The following is a 7,665-nucleotide window of genomic DNA, read 5'->3' as shown; positions in this document are numbered from 1 at the left end:
AGCCATTCAAGCTCAAAACTTGATTTATCAGTTACTAGCTGGTGGTGATTATGTTTTTTGCTGGAACCGCTGTTTGGTTGTCAGGATTTTTGCTGCTTGAGGGTTGAGGAAAAGCTATTTTCAGATAAACTCTGGAGCGCAGTTCTCATCCATAAAGCGATTAAGATTTTTAAAAACAGACGTAGGGGAATGTGGGGCAATATGAGCACCCGGGGCAAGATGGGCACCCCTAGTTTGTGTCGTTCCTACCGATTTTTTTCAATACATTATTTGGGGTTCTGATGAATATAATTAAAGTGATATGATGGCCACAAATTTCAGCTAAAAAATCAACAGCACAACGTAAATATTGTCCAAAATACATAGAAGTCCAAAAATTTACCTTTTCATATAAGATTTGTTAATTTAAAAGTGATATTTTTGTTGCGTAAACAAATTAATTCATTCGTTTTTGACCGTATAGTTATAGAATAATCTTTTGTAGATAATCAGGAGCAAAACTTTTTATCAAATTTAAAAAATATTTCAATTGTTTTGATTATATTAATAAATTTACACCCTTGGGGCAAGATGAGCACCATGTTCAAAATTAGGTAAAAGTGTGAAATTATAGAACCACATTTAACTGTGGACTTGACTTACGGTAATCTTTTTTTTAAGTAAAATCTTAGCAATTTATGAAAAGTTATTTATTTTCTGATAAAAGTTTTAAAAACTAAGCTAGTTGAAGATAAATATTATCTGATATTAAAGAAAATATCTCGGGATATTGCAAACATTGAAAAATAACAGTTTTCTTTAGTAAATTGCATCTTTTAATGGGGGTGCCCATCTGGCCCCGCAGTTTTTTTGTTATTTTACTATTTATCACTTTTTAAAACTTTTATTGGTTGGAGGTCAAAGTAATAATGTAAAAGATAAGGATGGTTACCAATTTTACCAAAATAATAACGTTTAAGTAGGCTTAAATCGCGCTTATCCTTAGGGTGCTCATCTTGCCCCGCCTGACCCTATGGCGAAACTTTCTGATGGTTCCATCGTTTGAACTAAACTTTTACAATCATGAGAATCTAAGTACCAGTATCTAAATCAAACATAAAGGACTCATTTGATCAATACCCGAGCAGAAGAAAATAACTACTGAATACCAAATTGAGGTATTCCATACCAGACAATTTCCAATACTGCATACCTGAATGAGGTATGAATTAGCCCTGCATAAGAGGTAAAATACCTCAAATAATATCTCAAGCATATTCTACGAACACCAAACTGATAACTAGATCAGGTATTGTAATACCTCAATAATACTTGATGGATTTTCATATAAAAATGAAATTTTTCAATTATAGTTCAATACCTCCAGCAGACCTCAATAGCTGTTTAATACCTCAATGAGGTATTCTTAATTGTTTTAAAGATTTTTTTCAATACCATTATAATACCAAATTGAGGTATTAACAACTGAACAATACCTAATTTTGGTATGATACCAAAAAATGGTATGCATAAGTTATTGGGGAGTTATTTGTTCCTCCTCGGGTACCAAAGATAATATACTGGAATGTTTTACAGCCTTATTTACAGTCACCCCACGCAGTTGAATCACCCACAATTTATGGATCAGCTGATTTCAAAACACAAAATTATTATCAAACTTGTCACAAAACATCACATAATCATTTTTACTGACAAGCTACACTATGTTTCAACCATTTCAAGGCTTTTTATCTCAGTAAAATAGCTCTTGATCGCGGTATGAACCAACAATATTACTAAATTCTTTGTGTAGCTATTTGGGCCGTATTTTGTGCCAACTTCGTAAGCCGTGTACCTATTGACGCCTAGCTAGAAATGACGTTTTAAAGTGTGTTTCAAATATTTTTTGTGAGAGTTTGAGCCCCAGACAACATTTACAGATTCAATGAACATAGCTATTAGAGATAAATGCGTATTTATATGGATTTTGATGAGATTTTTGAGTAAAATACTTGATCAATAAATTTATTGTGGGAAATATACACACCAGTCGCAATTTTTGAATCAGCGTTCAAACTACTAGTACTTAGTATTTTAAAAAATGATTCTAAGTTTCAAATAATGTTCAATGTAAAATTTTGTTACGGGAGAGCAAAAGTGCAAAGGGACCGTTCATAAACTACGAAATTTTCTTTTTTTTTGTGGAAAAGGAGTCTGAACATAATAATGAATTTCCATGATTTAGGAAAAATAAACAAATTCTTATGAAAAAAGTTATTTATAGGGGTATTATATGGCCATATAAATTGCGGACGTTGTTTATGTAAGGCCTCAAAGATTATTATGTTGAATAATTTTTAGATAAACAATGGAGGAACAAAAAGAAACAGTACAGATCTAGAGGAATTCGCGATTAGGGCCTATCTGACAAATCAATAACAATGAGAAAATAATCAATGAAATTTTCATGTGCAATTTTAAATTCCAATTGGAGAAAATATACTCAAACTTTAACTTTTTCACATTAAAACATATTTCATAAACCTAGTTTTAAAATCCTCATCAATACCACACACATCTCCTACAATTCCCCTAGCTATTTCGTACTCAAAAAATCTTTAAAGGTTTCGCCTAAAACGTACTCGAGAATGCCAGTATCGCCCAATGTTATGAGCCTATAATCGATATTATTTTCAGTGTCGCCTGTCACTTTGCGCCGTGTTTACATTCTGGTTTCAATTAAGCCCGCCATGTACGCCTTGTTTATTTTTTGTTTGCAGTGTCGCCGTTTACTCTCGCCGTGTTTTGATTTCGATTTCAGATGCGCCCATCACTTTGATAAACAAAAACACAGGCGTAATCAATAAAGTGTGTGGTTTTGCATGACGTGAAGTTTCGTCTTCTACAAACTTGCGTTTTTTGAATAGTTAAATTATCGATAGGGGAAAAGTTCAAGTGCAGTGAATAGACAATCGAGCTACAATTTCAACGCTTTATTTTCCTAAATTGTGTACATTTTGTCAGTTTCGCCTGATTCGCGAATCTTTCTAGAGATGTAAAATATGTAAAGAATTTTTTACACTTGATAGGTTCTTCCTAATTTTGCTATAAAGCGGGGTTTTGCTTCAGCAGAAGGACCGAAAGCAACGAGTGGGAATTAAAAGAACTGGTTTGCATCCTCCCTGATTGATATAAATAGCATTTTTTGTCATTTTTATGATCTCTTTTGTTGCACGTAAGTTTTTTAGATTAACTCCCAGGCTAAACTGTTGGCTCTTCTATCAGACACATGGAGAAGTAAAAGGTATTCACACTTTAAAAAAATCCAAAAAACAGAGGTCATGGAGTATCGTTAACATTCCGATTTTTTCACGTGCGCAATGTGCCACCATATAATATTGAAATCCTTACACTGAGAAAAATCTACACGTCAAGGTCATGTGTTTTACTTATAGATTTGCGCAATGAGGAGACCACATGACTTGAGTTGGATAGCCATATGGATTCTGTTATTTCTTCACATGTGTATCAAAATTAAGTTGTCATGTGAAGCAAATGTCTAAATAATAAATTATGAAAACCGACTGCTTATTGAATTCGAAATGTAGTGACTTTAGATAGCCATGTGTGACAGAACATGAATGTCATAAGAATGAAGGAAGAAATTTGGTAGAAGAACTCTTGCTCCCCAAAATATGGATTCAAGGCTCCTCTGCCTACATTCAAGCTCACTTGAATGTTTTTTTTATTCAAGTGAGTCAGCAACAAGCTGGACGCTGCAAATCCATAATTTGGGAAGCCCGGGATTAGCATACTCCAATTTTTTTTTCACAACTGAAAACCAGAAAAATCTGTTAGTGGAATCCGATTTTTCTTCCAAACCATACATTATGTTCCATTTTCGTAGAGAAAGGTAGAATCCTCTTATATCGGTCAACTTTACTAATAAAAGAAACATCGAATTCACAAATTTCATTTAACACTTTCAGCTTCAAAATTGGCTTCTTCTCTTTGGAAGCATGATGACTGTCGTTCAACACGAGGTCCAACCATAGTTTAATTCGCTATGGGTTGATCACAAACAATTTAGAAATTTTGAACATGGAAATTCATAGCAGAGCTCATCGATTTCATCATAACAAAATCATTGCGCAAATCGATAAATCGACCAATTTGAACATGATGATTATGACACAAGCTAACCATAAGCAAAACACACTGAATTCGTGTTCAGTGATGATCTATGCGTACATAGGTTGACGCATACGAATCTGAAGGGAAAGCTTCGGGAATTAATGTGGAAAAAATAAATCAATCAATGAAGCAAAACAAAGGAATTTAATGTGTAATACACACGAAGTTTGCAAGAACAGCTATTCGATATGAACGTTCATGAATCGATCCAAAATTTTAAACACACAGATCGAACGTGTGGATTTTTATCAGTGCAGTAAAGGCAGTTGAAGAGTCAAGCATTTACGAGTTTTGCCATCTACATCTAATGATTGTCTAATTACACTACCTGTCATATAAATCCACAAATTCAATGTTCACTAAGTTCGCTCAGTAGCAAAATTAAAAATCAAGGAATGTCATGCATATTCTTGAAATACTTGGTTCCGGTTCACCCCCGGATATAATAAACGTTGTCCGAGGCAGTGTTCTAACAAACATATGAACCATATAGCATTTAATTGCAAAATAATTGAAAGTAGACAACTGATTCATAAATCGTGTTCACTTTGATTCATATTTGTGGACAACTTTTTTGCCGATTCATAAATTGTGGTTTTAGACAATGTTCAAATAGCTTAGCTTAGCTTAGACTGACTACACATATCAATGGTTGCTATTCCGTGATTGACCGAAGTCAGTGAAAATGCACAAAGAATCAACTAGAAGTTCGGCTGGGATTGGCCATAATCTTCTTCAGTGTGCATAATTCAGTGCCTCTATTTATACAGGGTCAATAACGGCGCCGGCCACGTCCTTGCAGTCAGGTGGGACTGGGGGAAGGAATGTTAGTGTGTAACCTTTGCTATTTGGAGACCGTGTTTGCCTCTGCATCTCCACAAAGGTTACTGGGAAGGATGTTTGTTAATGGGGAGGATCGTTGGGTCAAAGGATTCACTTTGATAAGTGATTAGACCATGATAAATAGTTTTTTGTCAAATATAAATATGCTTTTATGAAAATATAATATTTTCATTTGATATGAACAATTTCTATGTAAAGGAAAATTATGCCGACACTTGAGGTGACGAACCATTCAAAGTTTGTTGAACAAATATCTAAATGTAACATTCCTACAGCTGTCAGGACGAAAGCATGTGTTATTATATTTTACTTATTTGAAAAGAAACAAAAACTCGATTGGCTGGAACATCATAGAACACTCTTATTCTTATGCCGACACTTACAGTGGCGAACCATCCAAAGTTTGCTGAATAAAGTGATCCTTTCGCAAGTCTACACTTGTAGTGTCGAACCATTCAAAGTTTTTTTTTATAATTACAAAAATAAAGATAAAAAGAAAGGGGTGTTTTGAAACAAGAAAATGTTAAACATAAATAATTCACGAATTATAGTTTATGTCGACACTCACAGTGACGAACCATTCATAGTTTGTTCAAAAATCATATTTACGTCCTACCGTTGTATCGATTGAATGTGCAGTCATACATATTTTATAGATTAGAAATAGTAGCATGGAACGAGCTCACCAATTGATCCGTCATCCTTGACTGAGCAGCAACAATCCACATTCAGCTTAACTCGTTTGCTCGGCTATATAAAAGCACTCAGAGAAAATAGGCGCACGACCCGAGAGGGAAAACAACTGACGACTGCTCGGGCTTTCTTGACGCACTGCCAAGGAGCAATCGTCAAGGTCGAAGATCAAACAGAACTAACCGATCGCGGCACTTTTTCACTTTACTCGACCGACGCGCGACATGTTTGATCCTGCCCTCGTCACCCGCTCCCGCAGAAGTAAGCGTCAAGGTCGGAAGATCAAACAGAACTCTGTGGTTTTAGACAATGTTCAAATAAGTGAAAATTTCAAATGTTTTCAACAATTTTAATGACAACATTGTGCATGAACTGCAGGTATATACCCCACTTTACCATTCGGAATTGATTTCATAAGAAAATATTGTTTATTTTGCTCTATATAATTTTTCAAATTTAAGCAGAGCCTTAAATGATTCATAACTATGGGACCAGTGTATTTAAAAAAGGTTAAGCTCAAGTTTCAGTGTTTTCTACACTGAAATTCTAATTGAAGTGAAATTAGGGTAACTTTTAGTTCATTTTCATTTAATGTCTTATTGTTTTTGTTTCGTGGAAATTTGGATCTACTATAATTTCTGAAAAAAGGTGTCTGCCAGATATTTTCCAAAATGTACTGGCAACCCTTGGTAACTCTTAAGGGCACATGGAAAACACTTCAGCTGATTGAATGAAATACTTGCTTTTCCCATAGTCAGTGTCATACAAACTTTGAAGGGCTTGTATAGTCTCAGTTTTCATCCAAATGAACTCAAAATCTGCGAGGGCTCCTATAATCGAATGGGCGCTCCCGTTTCGAAAACCATACTTTGAACCACCCTAATAGAGATCGCATGCATCTGTCGCCTAAATCCGATTCGCGACAGAATTTTATAAATCTCACTCTTTCCAGCAATCGCAACCAGTCTTTTAGTCGGAGCCAGCGCGCATGCACAAAAGGTGAGAGCGAACCGTGAAGCGCGTACGCAACTTAATATCGAGAAACCTACAACGTGATAGCTGTCTAGGTATATTTCCTCCCGGTCGTCCGGAGGCGAACGGTTCAGTACGAATCAAGCGAGCAACCTGTTCGGACAGACAATCGAAGAGGTCCACGAGTGGTCAAAGAATCACAGAACAGCCAATCAGTGGAGTGAGTGATATAGCAGTTCAGTGTGTGGTGTTGGGGCGCAATTGTAAGTAATGTGACCAATTGGGGGGAGGATTAAGGTGAAGCCACGCCTGACATCTTCAAGGGTACTAATCTGGAGAGCCAGACAACCGATCAAGCTGAAAATTTGATCGATTGATCACGTCCATTAATTGACCAATCGATCAAGTTTTCAGCTTGAACGGAGATCTGGTTCTCCGGATATGTGCTCTTGAAGATTCATGGCGTCGATTCAATTTCACCTTAAGGTTCGCGAGTTGGGGGTTGTTGCAGGTGCGCGGTGGCAGTGTACAATTAGGAAAGGTGATTTTACAATTCATTTGTGAGGCTTAGATCGTTAAGAAACAGTGGAAGAAGTCGTTGAATACCGAGAAGAAAACAAGTGTTGATCGCCACTATGTTATGACTCAAACGGTGAAGTTAGAGGGGACACATGCATATCTACCGCCAAGGCGAAGCAAATGAATTTATTTGTTCAAGTGCTGCTAGGAAATTAAAAAAAAAAAAAAAAAACAAAACGCTACTAACAGTTTGTAGTGAGCTCGATGTGACTCTGCTGCTGCTACTACGAGAAGAAGACCAGATAAGCTGCTTTCGTAAATCCTAAATTGAATAATAACCCAATTAGGGCCAGCTTTGAATCAAGTGGATTTGTATACACTCGGCGCACTTTATTCGCGCGTTGCACTCGATCATCACAGTAGACCGGAATCGGAGTAGGCATGGAGTCGTGCGTCGTGAAATGT

At 36.1% G+C, this 7,665-nt stretch overlaps 1 protein-coding gene across 2 annotated transcripts in view; it reads left to right on the top strand.

The window, feature by feature from the left end:
• Positions 1-6,671: 6,671 nt before the first annotated feature.
• Positions 6,672-7,665, top strand: part of LOC5578728 — a 75,210-nt gene continuing 74,216 nt past the window's right edge. Inside the window, exon 1 of one of the 2 annotated variants that reach the window (XM_021839047.1) lies at positions 6,672-6,944. The gene's annotated coding sequence lies outside the window, so the exon portion shown is untranslated. The remainder of the gene's footprint in view (positions 6,945-7,665) is intronic. The other variant, XR_002499174.1, reaches the window with a different exon arrangement.

Source organism: Aedes aegypti, chromosome 1 (assembly GCF_002204515.2).
Source record: "Aedes aegypti strain LVP_AGWG chromosome 1, AaegL5.0 Primary Assembly, whole genome shotgun sequence".
NCBI classification, from domain to species: Eukaryota; Metazoa; Arthropoda; class Insecta; order Diptera; family Culicidae; genus Aedes; species Aedes aegypti.
This window is presented reverse-complemented; position numbering and strand designations above follow the sequence as displayed.